At 30.9% G+C, this 17,977-nt stretch overlaps 1 long non-coding RNA gene across 1 annotated transcript; it reads left to right on the top strand.

Annotated features, from left to right (window-relative positions):
* The first annotated feature begins 8,514 nt into the window (after window positions 1-8,514).
* On the top strand, window positions 8,515-9,581 carry LOC110725463. The gene is made up of 3 exons (XR_002512167.1): window positions 8,515-8,608; window positions 9,008-9,135; window positions 9,310-9,581. It is a non-coding gene; the product is annotated as an uncharacterized LOC110725463 (long non-coding RNA).
* Window positions 9,582-17,977: the final 8,396 nt, after the last annotated feature.

Here is a 17,977-nt window from a genome sequence, read left to right as displayed (position 1 = left end):
TTGAGTGGCTATGTTCTTAAATTGGATGTTTTTTATTTTTTTAAAGTGTTATAAAGAAGTTGAATTGTCGTTCGGTTGCGGGTCCCACGTGGAAATATTCGAAGGTAAAGTCTTGATATATTGATTTATTTAATTAAATTGTCTTGAGTTATGGCTATGCATGACTATTTTAACTTTGTGTCATGTTAGTGTGCGCAAAAAGACAACGGCGTTGATTGTGCCCTGTACGTGATGAGGTTTATGCATGACATAGTCAATAGGTGCACTAAAGCCCAACACATTGAGAAAGTACTTGTTTTTACTTTTTTCGGTTCGATTTTGGGTAAAAGCCGTCCTAAAACTTATTAGAATGCTAACTTGCTATGATTTCAAACATTAGAAACCTAAGACTAGTTATAATTGAGATGTTATGATAAAGAAATAGGTCATTAGGTAAGAAATGTAGAAATCGGGCAAAGTAGTAGTGAAATAGGCGATTTTGGGTAAAAGCCGTCCTAAAACTTAGTAGAATGCTAATTTGCAATGATTTCAAACATTAGACACCTAAAACTAGTTATAATTGACATGTTATGATAAAGAAATAGGTCATTAGGTAAGAAATGTGGAAATCGGGCAAAGTAGTAGTGAAATAGGCGATTTTGGGTAAAAGCCGTCCTAAAACTTAGTAGAATGCTAATTTGCTATGATTTCAAACACTAGACACCTAATACTAGTTATAATTGACATGTTATGATAAAGAAATAGCTCATTAGATAAGAAATGTAGAAATCGGGCAAAGTAGTAGTGAAATAGGCGATTTTGGGTAAAGTCGTCCTAAAACTTAGTAGAATGCTAATTTGCTATGATTTCAAACATTAGACACCTAAGACTAGTTATAATTGATATGTTATGATCAAGAAATAGCTCATTAGAAAAGAAATGTAGAAATCGGGCAAAGTAGTAGTGAAATAGGCGATTTTGGGTAAAAGTCGTCCTAAAACTTAGTAGAATGCTAATTTGCTATGATTTCAAACATTAGACACCTAAAACTAGTTATAATTGACATGTTATGATAAAGAAATAGTTCATTAGATAAGAAATGTAGAAATCGGGCAAGTTGGAAGTCAAATAGGCGATTTTGGGTAAAAGCCGTCCAAATACTTAGTAAAAACTTCTTCTGATGCGATTACAGACCTTAGACACCCAAGACTAGTTAATATGGGTCTGCTCTAAGGACAAATTAGGTCATTTGATACAAAATGCAGAAAATGGGAAAGTGAGCACCCGAGGCAACTACAGCACCCGAGGCAACAACCTCGGGTTATGCCAGGCAGCTGCAAGCAGCCACTAGGCAACTGCAGCAGCTGCCAGGCAGCCGCAGCAATCACCTGGCAGCAGCCCAGGCCGCTGCAGCAGCTGCATCAGCCACCAGGCTGCTGCCAAGGCAGCTGCAGCAGCCGTGCAAGCAACCGAGCCGCTCCAAAAGCCATGGAAAGCAGCCCGGGGAGTAATTTATTGGCCTATTCATGGCACCTCATGCTATTTTGTGTAATTTTTGCGTACTTGTTAGTGTATAAGCTAAATAAGTCACTTACGCCGATTTTTGTTAAAAATCGTACTAAAACTTAGTTGGGTGCTCATTTGATGTGATATCATAAATTACATGCCTAACACTAGGTATTATGGGCATGGTTTGAGAAAAAAAAATTCAAACGAAATGAAATGTAAAAAATGGGCAAGTAGAAGTGGAATAGGCGATTTTGGGTAAAAGCCGTCCTAAAATTGAGTAAAATGATCTTTTTCTATGATTTAAAACAATAGACACTTAAGACTATTTAATAATGATAAGTTATGATAAAGAAATAGCTCATTAGATAAGAAATGTAGAAATTGGGCAAAGTAGTAGTGAAATAGGCGATTTTGGGTAAAAGCCGTCCTAAAATTGAGTAAAATGATCTTTTGCTATGATTTAAAACAATAGACACCTAAGACTATTTAATAATTATAAGTTATGATAAAGAAATAGCTCATTAGATAAGAAATGTAGAAATCGGGCAAAGTAGTAGTGAAATAGGCGATTTTGGGTAAAAGTCGTCCTAAAACTTAGTAGAATGCTAATTTGCTATGATTTAAAACATTAGACACCTAAGACTAGTTATAATTGACATGTTATGATAAAGAAATAGCTCATTAGATAAGAAATGTAGAAATCGGGCAAAGTAGTAGTGAAATAGGCGATTTTGGGTAAAAGTCGTCCTAAAACTTAGTAGAATGCTAATTTGCTATGATTTAAAACATTAGACGCCTAAAACTAGTTATAATTGACATGTTATGATAAAGAAATAGCTCATTAGATAAGAAATGTAGAAATCGGGCAAAGTAGTAGTGAAATAGGCGATTTTGGGTAAAAGTCGTCCTAAAACTTAGTAGAATGCTAATTTGCTATGATTTCAAACATTAGACACCTAAGACTAGTTATAATTGACATGTTATGATAAAGAAATAGTTCATTAGATAAGAAATGTAGAAATCGGGCAAGTTACAAGTCAAATAGGCGATTTTTGGTAAAAGTCGTCCTAAAACTTAGTAGAATGCTAAATCGAGCAAGTTAGAATCATGTTTGAAATATTTAACATATATTTTATTAATTTTTAATTATTAGTTTGAATTTTATGTAATATATGAATGATGTTTAATGTTTGATATTTTTTTCTTTCCAAAGGTTTGTAAGATTCAAAGGGAAGGGCCTTTGACAAGGGAAGAAGATGATGAAATTCGCGACATGTGGGCTTTTTTGTGTGACATTTGATGGCATCTAAGTAGAATATATAATATATATGTGTTAGTTAGATAATGAATGAGATTGATGAGTTTTTTTTTATTATGAACAATTTATATTTAGTTACTATCTTTTTTATTTTTTTTTTAAATATATATGTACATTATATTACTTATTTGTAATTAGTACTATATATTATTTATGAGTTTTATATATGTTATTATTATTATGCATTTTATTGTTATTATTGAATTATTATTCTTAAATATGTAATATTTTTAATTAATTATTATTAATTATTAATATTAATTAATAATAATAATAATAATAATTTTTAAAATTACAGATTAATGTGCATATCAAAACAAGTCACTAATAGTATTATTATTATTAATTAATATATATATAAAAAAAATACAAATGGCAAGCGGTTTTAACGCCAAACCGCTTGCCATTCCCTCCAAATGGGAAGCGGTTCTAAACCGCTTTCCATTTACATGGCAATTGGCAAGCCCCCTAAACCCATGCGGTTCAGAACCGCTTCCCATTTGGGGGTTTGAACCGCTTCCCATAACGTTTTTTCTACTAGTGATGTGACTTTATTATTGATATCTCAACCTAAAGTTTGAGCATATGAGAATTAATGAGATCGAGAATTACTATTTGTATTTACATGAGAATTGTCATGTCATTTATGAAACTTTTAAAGAATATCAACGGGATACTTATGTTTGAGATTGTTTTCTTATGGTCCAGAAGAACCATGATCATTGTTATAATTACATGTGTTATATTATTATTATTATTTCATACAAGATTAAAAAACAACATTAATAATATCATGTGTGTCATATAATTATTAATGAATGCTTGATCAAATAATGATCATCAATTTCTGTTATTCACAACCTCCAGAAGAAGGTATAAGTATAATGGTTAAGGCAACTTTAAACAAAGATTTCGAATGAAATGTGGACAAACACATGTATTATCTTATTATTATAGGTATGGTGATATGAAGACTCAGCCCACTAGTTCGCGTGAAAATTTGAAGATTTGGGAGGATCGAAAATCAAGGAATGATACTATTCAACGTCATGTGAGAAGACACTCAACTATATTGGATTCATCACATTAGAAGACCTCATCAAGTTATGTATTGAGGTCTTCTAATGTATGTGTATATATATATATATCGAAAGTTGATAGATGCATTACTCTTTTTCCTTCAATAGGTCTTTATCTCACATGGTTTTTCTTAATAAAGTTTTAACGAGGCAAAGTTTTCGATAATGGACATCCAAGGGGGAGTGTTATGATATATTTATGAAAATCCATTATCCTCCTTGTATCATTACGGAATATTCTAGATCTAAAATTTATATCGTATCCAACCAAACTCTAATTATATTATATGTATATATATACCCTATTATATGGAATAAAGACATACATATTAATTATCTCTCAATCTCTTATGTTTCTCTTTATTTTACAACAATCTGCAATTTATGCAATTTATTATCACTAGAATGTACACATGCTAATACATGAGATATATGGATCAAAATTAAGTAATGTATGTTTTAAAAAAAAAAAAAAAAAATTAGTAAAGTGAAGTTATAGATTTATTTATTTATTTATTTATTTTGAAAGGAAGTTGTGGTTTAATTTATTTATTTTTTTAAGTTAATTATTTGGAGTTGTGGAAAGGAAGTTATGGTTTTATTTTTAAAAAAGGTTAATTAGTTGGAGTTGTGAGAGTTATTTTCTAAAAGGAAAAAAAATGCATAAGAATTGAGAGTTTAGGGTTTTTGAGAGTTGAGGTTAAGTGCTGCAAAATAACTCTTTGATTATATAAAAGATTCATTAGTAAACCCCAATATAAAAAGTCAATGTACTAAGTGTAATCTTGTATATTAAAAAATGTACACATAGATAAATTAAAATTATACATAAGAAAATTTTATCATGCAAAAAGAGAGATCGTTATAAGTGATTTTCATGTCATGGTAAAAATTACTTCTGGCAACTTTATTAGATTGCCACGTTAAATACTTCTAGAGTTCTCGTGACATAAATTGTGGCAAAAATACTTGTTTGTAGAGGTGATTAAGATTAGCCCGACCCGATTTTGGACATAATTTTTCGGCCCGACTTGTAAATTTATTTTTTTTGGGCGGGTTTGGAAATGCATATTTAGTTGATTTTTAGGCCCAACCCAAAAATGGCCCGAAAAGCCCACACGATGCGACCTTTTTGGACGGGTTTGGGCACAAAAATTCCGGCCCGAGAAGTGGACTTAATTTTTTAGCTTTGACCTGGTTCACCCAATTATCATCTCTAAAACTTTTTTGCCGTGGCGTAATTCGTGGCGAAAGTATTTACTTGCCACAAAATTTGTTTACCCGGGCATAAATTTTGGTTGTCACCTTTAGTTTGTAGAAAATTCTATTTTTATCCGTGGTAAGCTTTAAAATTGCCAAAAAAATTTGAAAACCCGTAGCATAATTTGTGGCCCAAGTGATGATTTGTGTAATACCCCCGATTTACTAACTAATAATAAACAAGAATTAAAGGAAAAATAAACAACCTTTGAATAAAATTGCGGAAGCATACACCTAAATCAGAGGTATTACCGCCACACTCGACAACCTGTCAAGTGTTAAGGCTTACAAAATCCCAATAAACTAAGTGAGCTATTTATACAACTTTATAAACTCGTTATAACAAACTAATCGAAACACTTGAGCTCCTTTAGCTACGACCACTTGATCAACCTTTTAGACAAACTTGACTGCTCACCATTAAGGACAAATTCCAAAATAGATCGTGGCACGGCCACCATAAGAAAAATATATGGCCGCAAACACAAGTAGCACAACAAAATAACACACACGTCTGTAAAAGCTGAGTAATCATCACCACATATCAGAATATAGAGTATAATTGAATAATTGACAATACTAGTTCAATTAAACAATGTAGTTCGAAACTACATTACACATTGTACTCTGAAAAATAACCTTTATCAACTCAACCTCGAATAATAATTCGATCCTTCACTCAATTAACTCATAACCAATAAGTGTGTCATGCTCTTTGTTCTATACCTAGCCTTGGACATGAGTAATTCGAATAACAAACCAACAAGTATAAAAACTTGAATACTCTCAATAACCAGAAAACACCTTGAACCAGACCACATACGGGCCAATTTCCACTGTAGGGGACCATAAAAAAATAAATAATAAAGATTGTACCTCAGTCTTAACTCATGATTATCATCTCCTTACCAAAATGCCAAGGACTAAGGTATATAACGTCGAGCCTCAAACCAAGAACAAATTATAAAATAATAATTCCTCAACCTTTTGATCTCATATATCGATCAAATAATTATTCATAAACAATCTCAACAATGGCACATGTTATCAAATAACATAACAATTCGATTCATAAATATCTCAACTCTTAGGGTAATAATACTAGCACCCAAAATAGTTAACTCACAACCCAAAAATAATACACTGCATTAATAACCCTAAAACCTCAATAAAACAATACTCCATATACCAACAACATTAAAACCCTAAAAAAATGTACAATTAATTATGTACAACATAAATAATATGATATTCAAATCAAATCAAATCATATAATACCACGCACTTATATATATATGTAAATCTTGATCATATAAATAACAAAATTATAAATTTTACATATGATAATACAAAATACAAACAATACAACAATAATTAATAATTAAACAACTTCGGCAACATGCATGTGATTACCTTTGCAACACCAAATCATGGATAATGCTGATCATTGAATTTAGGAAAAGGTTAAAAGAATTTAAACAAAATTCATCATTATCAACAATGAAGAATGACGATCGTCTGGCTGCCGAAACTCACACATGTGCCGCAAGCTTCGAATAGAGGAACATGAGCATAATGGAAATTATCACACTCCCTTTGCTTTATACTTTATATATATATATAATTTTTTTTGGTAAAGGGGTTTAAATAATTTATGTACTCTTTAAACTGTACAATGCTATTGAAATAAAATAGGGTTTTATAACTTTCCGAACACTAAAATAAAAACACGAGATGAGGAAAGTTATTTAATAAATAAAGGACACTTTGTAAAAAACTACCTTTTAAAGCATTTTTTTTGCGAGAAACTACCTTATAAAAAAAATGTTGTAAAAAACTACCTTATAAAAGCTAAATGTTGTAAGCCCCTTGGTCGGAAAGTGAGAGTTGACTAAATTTTTCCGACGTTGACCAAGTCATGTGCCGGTCACATGACATTTAATTCATCTTGGGTATTATATGGATAGGCTCGGGGAAAATTAGGGGAAAATGGGGAAGGATGAATTAAACGTCACGTGACCGGCACTGACTAGGTCAACGCCGGAAAAATTAAGTCAACTCTCACTTTCCGACCAAGGGTAGTATCTTACAGCATTTAGCTTTTATAAGGTAGTTTTTTACAACATTTTTTTTATAAGGTAGTTTCTCGCAAAAAAAAATGCTTTAAAAGGTAGTTTCTTACAAAATATCCATAAATAAAAGTAAATTATTATTTTTAATAAAATATATTATATAAAATCATAAAATATTCGGGTATTACAATCTACCCTCCTTAAAACAAGTTTCATCCCGAAACTTACTGTAGAAAAATAACTTAATTGTAATTTTGAAAGAAAGTAAAACTAAATCAAACTTTTCTTTTAAAAAAAATAGATAGAGTACTAAAATATTAAGGGTATTACAATTTGTAAGTAGTGTCATCTCTTTTCTTCAATTATCTTTGGCTCCAAAGCTTCGAATAACTTGATGACTGATGATAATGTAGTGGCGAATCTTGGACAAAACAAAGAGTATAGCATACACACTTATCATAACGTGTATCGTGACATTCTTTATTATGAAAAGTGTAACATCTATAACAAATAGAAGATAAATACGAAGTAATATTAATGAATTATCCACTTGTCAAATCCCCCAAATATAGATTAAATAATGTTGTGGCTGACAAAGAAATACAAATATAAATTGAATTACAATTTTAGAAAAAACATAAAAAAAAAATAAATAAATAAAAAAAAAAAAAAAAAAAACTCTAAGTAGTAAAAAATATTAACACATAAAGGTCACAATATAATGTAATGGTCATTAGTACTATGATAACTTGAGAATCAGAATGAGTTGGACTTAATTACTTGTTTTTTTAGTTGAATAATAATTTGATATTTGAACATAAGAGAATGAACAAGATGTTAAGTTTAAAAAAAATAGTAAAAAAGATACGAATTTAAAAGCTTAATATACTAACTATAGATGCAAGTGTTACTCACCCACCATAACCTTGGTATGTGGCATGAGATTAATTCGGATGTAACTGGGGTTAAAATAATTTTGTGAATCAAGTGCGCTTCCTAAGAAAATTTGCAAGAGATATACGAGTACTTTTTATTTTCTTCCAACGAATTCACGACAAATTCCAAGAAGGCAGTAATTAAAATGCTTAATACCATATGCATTTATGCTTGTATTTTGATGGATGGATAAATTAAAAAATCCAATTTTAAACAATATCTACCACCGATGTTGGTTGCTAGGTTGTAATACTAATTATATAGGTACATTGGAGAAGGATATCAAATTAAGCCAATTAAATTTGTATATAAATAGACGGAGAATCCCTTATATAAGAAAAACATTTCTAAATTATTTAATAGTCTTCAAAATCTATCACTCGAAATGGAGGGGAAAATGGTTTTCTACAAATCCAAGAAGAATGTAGTAGCCATTCTTTTCATCCTAACTCTAGGTAATATAAGTAATTTATTTGTAATCAAATATGGTGTAATTAATTAGTCCATTATATTTTTGTGGGTGTTTCGATCATTATTAGATAAATTTTATCATTTAAGTACTAATGATTTATTCGACACAATAGTTGATAATTGATGACGATATTGAGAATGAATTTGAGTGTAATTTTGACAAGAAATAAGGTAACATCATAATTAACATGGTTTTTATAATAAATAAGGTCAATTAACTTAGCATTATGTACCATGGACCCGAGTGTTTGAATTGAATCTCTTAACTAAACTTACAACACAAATTCATGTTGATTACCTTGATTTATTATTGCATACGTATACCAAATAGATCGTAAGATTATTAACTCTACAAATTTATGCTATGTATGAAAATTTTGCAGTGCAAATCATGGTTGATAAAACTGAGTGTTGCGTATTACCGGAGAAAAATGTAAAACTTTCTTATTTTTACAAACTTGTTGTCCGGGATATAGGTGCAGCAAAGGTGCTGGTCACAAATGTGTAGAAGGTAAGTGACAAACTATGTCATTATTTTCTTATGATATAAGTAATTGAATTGTGATAATTTGTTTTTTTAGCAACAAATTGTGATGATTTGGTTCAAATCAAATCATTTTGTGTTGAGTCAGATTTTGACACTTTTACTCCTTATGCAATATGGTTCGTAAAACTTTGTTTGTAGACCCCAAGCAACATTGCACGCCTGCGGGGGATCTTGCTCCGGGCCAACCGCCTTCGTATGCTGTGGAAGAAACTATTGTGATGAGAAAAGTAATACATGTCAACCTTATGCATGGTTATCACAAGGCTCGTTTATGTGGAGCTTTATTTCATTTGAGTTTGTTAGATTGGCTATTTTAATGGTTGTTCAAGCTAATAATAAGAAATATTGACTAAAGATATAAAGTACTCTTTTATCATTGTAACACTAATTTACAAAATCAATATTATAATACACTCAAATTTTTTCATGTGTGATTTGAAAAATATAAGAGTAAAAACATTCGAATTAATGTAAGATTTTGTTTAAATTTAATCAATAACATAAAATTAAAACAAACACCAAGAATGACACATGTCACTTTCCGGTGCTGTTATTTTCCTTCCAAAATATTTGTTTTTCTTTTATTTTTTTAATTATTATATATCAAATATATATTTGAATATATTTTGATATAAATATTTTAAACATATAAATATCATAATAGGAAACATTATATAACAATGAATATATTTGATTCGAAATCATAATAAATTGATTCTTTATAATAAATTGACTCTTTAATATACACGTGTATATAATCACACTATTTTTTATTTACAATATCCTTACTATTAAACCTTTTTATTATTTAATAAATCATTACTATTAGATGAGACAAATACATTGTGTTAACATCACAATATCTTAACTATAGATGCACCATGCACGCACAATATCTTCAAAAATATCACACTCTTATATGGATTTGTTGGGATAATTCTAACATTTCTGTCAAAAGTTCATATTTAAATGACAAGTGTGCTCACTTAATTATTAATTTCAAACCTCTCAATAAAGTGAATGTTATCACAAGTGCCTATTACCCTGCTTAAGAGGAAAAAAAGTATTTATTTTGGGACTATAGTGAAAACGGTCACAACTGTCAACGGTCGCCATGTAAAAAAATATTACGACCGGTTGACGGTCGCAGATTTTTAACGGTCGTTTTATCTGTTTTCAACGACTGTTAAAAAACGGTCGCAAATATTAAAAATTGCGACCGCCTTATGAAGCGGTCGCAAATATTGAATTTAGGACCGTCATAAGCCGTCGCTAAAAGTATTTAAAAAAAAAAGAAAGAAGAAAAAGACCCACCCACCCACCCTTAACCCAGATCCACCCAAACCACCACCACTACCCACCTTAAACAACCACTAGCCGCCTCCGCCACCCTCTACCCACCATCAGCTTCGCCCACCTTTAACCACCAATACCCACCACCACCTACCCACCTTTAACCCAAAAAAACAGAAAAAAAAAATCACCTACATAATTTTGAACAAAAAGCAAACAAAAATGAAATAAAACATCATCAAACAATCTATGAAATTCGAACAAATAAAGAACAAATTCGAACAAATAAAATGCACAAAAATTATATAAAATAATCGAACAAAAATTAAATAAAAAAACGCCCAAAATGCACAAAAATTAAACAAAAAAACGAACAAAAATTAAAAAAAAAATCTCCCAATAATTATACCCCCCAAAAAATAAACCCATAACAATTAAACCCACAATTCGAACAAAAAATTCGACAAAAAAATCAAACAAAAAATCTATGAAATTTGAACAAATAAAGAACAAATTCGAACAGAATTAACAAAAACTCGAAATACACCCAAAATCAAAGGAATTCGAACGGAAACGCAATTAAAAAATCGATAACAAAATCAAACAAACATGGAAATTTGAACGGAAAACGAAATTCAACCAAAAATTCGAAAATAAACAAAATTTTCAGAAAAATAAACATACCTTTCATAATATATCTTCCTCTTTAGGTTTATATGGTCAAATTCGACCAAGAAAACTCCATATTTGGAATTTTTAAGGTCGAATTTGACCATGAATAACCATAACTCGTTTGTTGAAGAAATCCATAATTTGTTTGTCGACGAAAATACGTACACCAAAACTACAGCTCTGAAAAAAATGAAGAAGAAAAAGAGAATGAATTAAGATGGAGGGGCGTGAGAAGCGAACGAAAATGGAGAAGTCAGAAGAAGAAGAAAGGAAACAAAAGAAGTAAGGATAGAGAAGAAAGAGATGGAGGAACTTGAGAAAGAGAAGTAAGAAAAGAGCAGGAGAGAGAAAAGAAAGAGGAGGGGTGAGCGGCGTGAGGGAGTGTGAAGTAGATTAGGGTTTGTGAATAAGGTATGCTTTTATACCGTATTTTTTTAATTAAAAAAAGGTCTTTTACGACCGTTTTGCCGGTCGCAGATTATGATTATTTACGATTATGACATTTACGACCGTCTTTGCCGGTCGCAAATTATGATTATTACGATCGTCTCTTTGACGGTCGCAGATTATGACATTTACGACTGTCAGAGACGGTCGCAGATTTTGACATTTACGACCGTCTGTTTAACGGTCGCAGATTATGACATTTACGACCGTCTTTGACGGTCGCAAACGATTTATTTTAATTTGGAATTATTTTTAATTGTTCAAACATCCTAGCGACCGTCTAAAAGCTAAAAACGATCGTAAAACGGTCGCTAATTTGCGAGCGTTGTCAAAGCTGTCGTAATATTGCGACCGCATAAAAAACGGTTGCAAAATATGAATTTTGCGACCGTTTTTTAGACGGTCGTAGAAAAAACGGTCGCAATTTAGCCGAATTTTAGTAGTGTACTCTTTCCAAAGATATTTTGACCTTTCATTTGTTGAAAGTTGTTTATTGGATGATGATCCTCAGGAGCTTACAACTCCCATAATTTTAGATGAGGAGATAAAAGAAGCATTTTTCAATATGAACCCTAATAAGGCTTCGGGTTCCGATGGTTTTAGGGCCAAATTCTTTCAAGCTTATTAGTCGATATTTGAAAAGGACATCATTTTAGCTATTTATAGTTTCTTCTCTCATGGACACTTGCCTCCCTCGATAAAATCATACTACTACTGTGATTCCTAAAGTGGAAATTCCTGAAACACCAAATCCTTTTCGACCAATAAGTCTTGTTAACTCTTTATATAAGGCAATTTCTAAGATTATGGTGAATCGTCCATGCCTAATTCTACAACATGTCATCAGTTTGCAAAAATTTTTTCACTTCTAAAGATCTATCCATGACAATCTCTTCATTGTTCAAGAGGTTCCTTAATGTTTTCCAAAAATATAAAAACAAAACAGGCTGGTGTGCTTTGAAATTAGCTAGATGTGGAAAAGGCTTATGATAGGATTGAATGAAACTTCTTGTGGTCTTGCTTAAAGGCGTTTGGGTTCTTTGATTAATGGATACTTTGGAATGTAACACCCTCGATTTCCTAACCAAATAATAAATAAGAATTAAAGGAAAAATAAACAACCTTTAAATAAAATTGCAAAAGCATACACCTAAATCGGAGGTTGGTTGTTCATCGGTCTAAGACCGGACCGAACCGACCCGAATTGGACTGAAGGCCGGAAAATAGAATCTTAAGAATCGAAGACCGGATCGATTAAGCTAGGACCAAACCCGGACAGCACCGAAAGAAGCGATCTAAAACCCGAACCAACCCGCTTTAGACCAATTTAAGAGTTTTTTTTTTTAAAAAAAAAAGAATACTCCTTTCGTGTTTTTTTAAGTGTTACAGTTTGACCGACACATAGTTTTAGGCAATTTAATTGACTTAAATAAAATAAGAAGTAAGTGGGGTAGTTGGAGTATTAAAAAATTGTAAAAGAAAGATAATGGAGTTATAGTTTATTGAAAAGTAATGAATGTGAGAGGAGAGATATAATAAAAAAGTAGTAATGGGTTTGGGTGGGGACCATGAGAGGAAAGAGATATAATATTTTAATGTAGCTTTTTGGAAGGAAGTGTAACACTTATTGAAACATGGCCGGATTTGGTAAGTGTAACACTTAAAAAAACACGGAGGGAGTACTAAATTTTTAATAAAATTATGAAAAACACGAAAAGGGTAAAGGAAAAACTATATCTTAACGTCTTTTTTTGTATGTTTAATACAAAAAAACTTATAAAGTTAAAGTTTTCTAAGCTTATTAAGGATAATTTTAACCATTATTTAAGATTTCACGCATATTTTTAATAAAAAAAATTGGTCTGATCAAAAACTAGTTTTTATAGGGTTTTGGATCGGACTGAAAACCGAAAAAATGAATTTCAAGACCCGAAGGCCGGACCGATTAATCCGGCCCGGTCCGGGTTTGGTCTGAGGTGGTCTGGTCCATTTTTTCGGTCCGGGCCGATTTATGAACACCCATAATCGGAGGTATCATTTCCACACTCGACAACAAGTCAAGTGTTAAGGCTTTTAAAATCTCAATAATTACAACTCAATAAACTAGGTGAGCTATTAATACAACTTTACAAACTCGTATAACAAAATAATCGTATCACTTGAGCTCCTTTAGCTACGATCACTTAATCAACCTGCTTAGACAATCTTGACTGCTCACCATTAAGGACAAGATCGTCACAGGGCCACCATAATAAGAAAATTAAAGACATGGCCACAAACACAAGTAGCACAACAAACAAACACACACGTCAGCAAAAAGCTTAGTTGAGTAATCACCACTTATCAGAATACAAAGAATAATAGAATAATTAACATTACTAGCTTAATTACTTAAACAATGTAGTTCAAAACTACATTACACATATATACCTCAAGGGTTACAAACTTTGTATTGTGTCCAACCTCGAATAATAATACAATTTGTCACTCAATTAACTCATAACCAATAAGTGTGCCATTGTAATACCCCGTATTTTTATACGTATTTTCTAATTAATTAATTAAGAATTATTTTATTAAAAAGGGTATTTTAGTAAATTTATTATTTGGGGCCAAAATAATATTTGAATTTTGGCGCCAAAAGTATTTTGAAAACTAATCATTATTTTGGATAATATTTATCATCCATTTATCCTATTTTAAAACCGGATTATTTACATATTTCGGATATTTTAATTAAAGCAAAATAATATTTTATTATGGCCGAAATTTTCCAATGATTAGCTAGGATTTTTGGATTTTCCATGTATGGAAAATTTGATTTTTATTGATTATTTATTTGTAAATAATTGGTATTTAATTAATTAATTAATTAATTAATTATTTTATACAATTATTTTATTCCATAAAAACCGAGCAAAATCTTCCTTAATATCTTTATAGGATTCCAAAAATTTGAGCTATGGTAAGCTTAATATTTCCTGCCCTATTGAATTATTTTGGGGGAATTGATTTGGTAAAATTGTATTTTTAATTATCTCCCAAAATCTCTTATTTTCCTTAATTCTAATTCTCGATATTTTTAATATCTAATCATTATATTTTCTTGCCATTCATTCTCCTTAATTATTCCCCAAGTAATTCTAATTTCCTTATTATTTTTCATGACATACATACCTTCCATATATTAGTACACACAATCACCTTAATATCCAAACTGTCCTTAATTTTTTTACCCACTTCTCCAAGTATCCCTTAAACCCTACTTACCATAATTCTTCCTACATTTTCTTACCATAAATCATGCTTACACTAGCCTATAAATACCCCTTCAATTCAGATCATGATCAAACCTCACATAAATTCTCATAATTCTCTCTCAAATTCTCTAATTAATTTCTTACTCTTTTCTTTTTCTCCTTGCGCACCACCACCTCCACCGTGCACCACCACCTTTCGGCTGCCCACGTGCCTCCGACACCACCTGCCGCCGCCGGCAGCCCCTTGCCGCTACCTCCTTTTTCTCTTCTCCTTGGTTTCTTATATTTTCTTCTTCTTTTTTCTTATTCAATTAATTATAATTATTATGGGGAATTTATTAAAAAATTATTATGACATGTTTTAATTATATAAAATCAGATTTTTAATGGTGTTTATGATAAATCCCTACTTTATAAAAAGTAGAAAGTTGCTCTTATGAACAGTGCACGGACCTTTATACCCTTCAAAATGTTTTTTTTACCTTCTTACCCTTATTTGTAATTTTGTACCCCAACTTCTCTTACACTTTTTTTCTAGCAAATTGTTCTTAGTCGTCGATATTTCCAAGTACACTATCTCTGTTCACCATCTCCAAGTATCAAATTCTATATCTTTGTTCACCATCTTCCCAAAATTTCCAAATCAAGAACAATAAAAATCAAATTGTGACCAAAAGAAAGTTGACAATACCAAGATATAGCGGAAAAAGAAGAAATGACGAAACCTTTTCGCGGTCGACAGGCTGTAAACGAGAAAGCCTCGAGAAGGGAGGGGAAGGCGGTGGAAGAGGGCGACCGGATTTCCTGGGTGGTAGGTCACCGACCACTCCAGTAATTCTTTATCTATCCTCTCTGCTTCTTTATCTTTCCATAGCTACTCACTGATCGACTCTATGACCATGAGTATAAATGTACACATGCATTATTAACTTTTGTAATAAACATTTTAGAGTCCTATTTTGATTAGAAAATTATTACTTGTTTAGAGGGAAATCATATAAATGATGTTTGACCATTCTATCAGAGATCGATCAATTTGATTCTATTCTTTTTCTTATATCCTTTGATCCAGCTCTTTTTTAAAAAAAATTGTAATCACAATATGTAAGTTTTGATTGCAAAATTTTGTCTACGTTGTTTTTTTTTTTGTTTTTTTATTTATTTTTTTTATTTAATGTCAAGATTGCTTACCTCAGATGGTCTAAGAACTCATTGGTTAGACTGGACTTGATAGGTGGATATGGGCTGCTTTAGTATAATATATTTACAAGTACTTTCTTCTAATTTAAAAGTACAATCCTTATAGATAGTAATTTCCTTTTACAGTGATTTAAAACTATTCCATTTTATTTACTCTACATATCCTATCACTCGTTGAAAATTTTAGACTAATGTTTATAAGGCTGCAAATCTGATCTACTTCTTATCTCAGTACACTCACAACATTTCCTCTAAATTATATAATCAAAAGTAATAATTGACTGGCAATAAAGATGATAATTTTGAAATGCTTTTAATCTGCTCAATGGAGGTTAGATTTAATTCATTGTGCAACATCTAAGAAGCTTAGAATACTACAATATTGAAAAATAATTAGCAATAATTATTCCCATTTACAATTAACTGTAATTCTTTTCAAATTCTATGCATTCATTTCCTCTTATCATTTCAATTCAATTCTAATTAAAACCAAGCTCAAGAATTTGCTAGAGTTTGTAACTGATTTTCATTTACTATAAGCCCAGTAGTTGCAGCCTTCACACACTTATGCCCAACCGTATCACATACAAAGGTAGCATATGATTTCTTCCTTGAACCTAAAATACCTGCATTCTTTGCCTAATTTTGAAATAATAAAATATGTAGGCTTCTCTCTTGCAAGCTCCATGTCAACTAATATCATCTTAGAGCCTACTGTAAGGAAGCAAATGGCTATTAACCAACACTTGCTGGGTTTTTTGGTGATTCAAAAGGCAAAATCGATTAAACAGAATTCGTATGAACACTAGAGGATAATCAAAGTGATGAATATTGATATGATTCAGAAGAATTCATATTCTTGCAATGATATTATGTATTGTGAGGAACCAAATTAATACCAGTACATAATATGCATGCTTGGAAGTATTTTATATAAAATACCATTGACTGTAGGAGTGTTCATCATTTTAATATCAAATCGATTTAGCCTCTGTGGTGGATTAGGAATAATTGGTCATTTCGGTTTCATCATTGATGATTCTTTCTCTATTTCGTATTGTATCAATAACACAATTAAGTTATACTTATATCAACACTGAGAAAATAAACAAGCATTATGACATTTGTTCCTTTTCTGCATTATTGAAAAACTAAGAACTATATTCTTACGTAACTCTACATATATAGTATTCCAATTAAAAGAAACACTACATACATTTAATTTTATTTTATTTTATTTTATTGACATATACATCAAATAAAAATAAAGATTTAAATTCAATATACAAGATATTTTATATGTAAAATTCAACTTACGACTACAAACAAACAATGCCTAAGCAATAGAGATATATTCCTTTACCGGTCCATTATTCCTCCATGTGAAGCGCAAACACAACACAAGAAAAATTAAGACGCAACGGCTAGCCAACCCGCACGCAACGCACGCGTTGGATGCCCTAGTTAATTTAAAAGGTTTATGTACATATAGTTGGGAGGTCTTTAGTTTAATTATTGTGATTATTTGGTCACCTTATATTAATTAAGGTTATATTTATTTGTAGGGTGTGTTCGAACAAGAATCTTGAAGTTCCGTTTGTGTGTTTTGATAAGCGAGGATCAAGGTACGTTAGGTGGTTAAATACCTTGAAAAAGATTGATTTGAATGAGCATGTTTGAATGATTTCTTGTGATGATTGAATTAAATTGAATTGAATTATGATTATGAAATAAAAATATGTTTAAATAAATTGGTTTTAATAAATAAATTGGAGTATTGATTTTATATCATGTTTTAAATGAATTAATTATTAATCATGTTTAAAAGATTTATTTTGAAACCATGTTGAATTTAATAAAGAGGAGTTTTGGAATTATTATTAAAAGTTGGATGTATTAAAATAAAATAAATTAAAGTAAAATAAAATAAATAA

The sequence above is a fragment of the Chenopodium quinoa genome, unplaced genomic scaffold (assembly GCF_001683475.1).
Source record: "Chenopodium quinoa cultivar QQ74 unplaced genomic scaffold, ASM168347v1, whole genome shotgun sequence".
Classification (NCBI taxonomy): domain Eukaryota; kingdom Viridiplantae; phylum Streptophyta; class Magnoliopsida; order Caryophyllales; family Amaranthaceae; genus Chenopodium; species Chenopodium quinoa.
Note: the sequence above shows the minus strand (reverse complement) of the source record. Positions and strands in the feature narration are given on the sequence as shown.